We start from the raw sequence: 2,123 nt of genomic DNA on the forward strand, positions 1-2,123 counted from the left end.
ATTTTTTCCGTCCGACCTCAGATCTTAAAAACCACTGAGCTTAGAGGGCTGCAAATCGGTATGTTTATCATCCACCCTCCAATCACCGAACATACCAAATTGCAGCCCTCTAGCCTTAGTAGTTTTTATTTTATTCAAGGTTAAAGTTAGCCATAATCGTGCGTCTGGGAACGATATAGGCCAGGCCACCACAGGCCCGTGGTTAAAGTTTCATGGGTCGCGGCTCATTCAGCATTATACCGAGACAACCGAGCATTCTGTTCCGTAAGAAAATTCAAAGCAAAATCTTGGCTTTGTACAAAAAAAAAACTCTTAAAATTTACGGGAAGGCTCCAGCGAGTGATTAAGGTAAAGTCCCGGTAGTCTGGGTAATTGAATTAACTTCCCTGGAGGTTTTAGGCAACTCGCAGCAAAAAGAACTGCCATCGGGCGTAAGGAATTTTAATTAATGGCGGGTAATGTGTGAGAATTGTAGGGTTTAAAAGCGCATATTATTATTATTATTGTTATTTTTTCAATATTTTTAACACAGGTGACAAAAATAATATAAATATATCATCATTGTTAATACCAATATTTTTTAAACAGGATATAAAAATGATAAAAATATATTATTATTTTTATTATTACCAATATTTTTATGACAGGTAAAAAGGCAATATTTTTTTTTTGTTATGAAGTTAGCAGATGTATGTACAATTGCCATGAAAATTTCGACGTGAATTTCTTATAAAGTATAAAAAATTATTTCATATGGAAAGTCATTCTTGATTTTGCACGTTGAAAAATTTTCTTATTAAAGATAATTGTGGAAAAAGTATTTGAATAACAATAGTTTTCTAGAGCTATTTTTTTTTAATAAAGATGATTTTTTTTTACTTTTGCAAAGAAAGAAAGAGATTCAACATCTAAGTGTGTGAATGAGCAAACGGTTGGGTTTATGCCTAAATTGTATATTCTCTCTACCTCTCTCTCTCTCTCTCTCTCTCTCTGTCTGTCTCTCTCTCTCTCTCTCACTGTCATTTACGACAAAAATCACCTAATTCTAGAGTGAAAGTGGTCAGGCAGGATTTGTCTAGTGCTACGTAGCCACTTGAAAAACTGATGAAAATTCATGAAATCCACCAATTTCTGACGTTACACCCAACCGAGTAACTCGTCCTCGTCCGCAAATTCTTCACAAAAGGCCACTGACTTCTGATGCTAAGCAAGATAGATGAAGGCCGCGGCTAAGCTTTGGGGGGAACCTCAGTCGTGAAAAATGGAATGTTTTCACAGGCTTGTGATGGATGGTATTCCATAAATACAAATTAACGATCAGGCGCAAACGGTGTCGTTAGTCAAAAAGGCCTTTCCACTTTGGTCTTGTTTGATTTCGAGTTTTGTGATGGAAGTTGAAGCTTGCTTCTCATCAGAGGGAAGGGATCTTCCCAGATAGTGACCCCAAGGAATATTAGCCCTAGATAATGACAGCCAAAGAAATATTAGTCCTAGATAATGACCCCAAAAATTGTTAGTCCTAGATAGACACCCCAAAAGAAATATTAGCACTAGATAACGACCCCAAAGAAATATTAGTCCTAGATAACGACCTCCAAAAGAATATTAGTCCTAGATAACGACCCCAAAAGAAATAGTCCTAGATAATGATCCCAAAAAATATTAGTCCTAGATAACGACACCCCCAAAAATATTAGTCCTAGATAACGACACCCCAAAAATATTAGTCCTAGATAACGACCTCCAAAGAAATATTAGCCATAGATACCGACCTCCAAAGAGATATTAGTCCTAGATAATGACCCCAAAGAAATATTAGTCCTAGATAACGGCCCCAAAGAAATATTAGTCTTAGATAACGACCCCAAAGAAATATTAGTCCTAGATAACGACCCCCAAGAAATACCAGATCTAGATGATAACCCCCAGGAAATATTAGTTCTAGATAGTGACCCCAAAGAAATATTAGTCCTAGGTAACGACCCCCGAAGAAATATTAGGCCTAGATAACGACCCCCAAAGAAATATTAGTCCTAGATAACGACCCCAAAGAAATATTAGTCCCAGATAACGACCCCCAAAAGAAATATTAGTCCTAGATAACAACCCCCAAGAAGTATTAG

Source organism: Macrobrachium rosenbergii, chromosome 7 (assembly GCF_040412425.1).
Source record: "Macrobrachium rosenbergii isolate ZJJX-2024 chromosome 7, ASM4041242v1, whole genome shotgun sequence".
Classification (NCBI taxonomy): Eukaryota; Metazoa; Arthropoda; class Malacostraca; order Decapoda; family Palaemonidae; genus Macrobrachium; species Macrobrachium rosenbergii.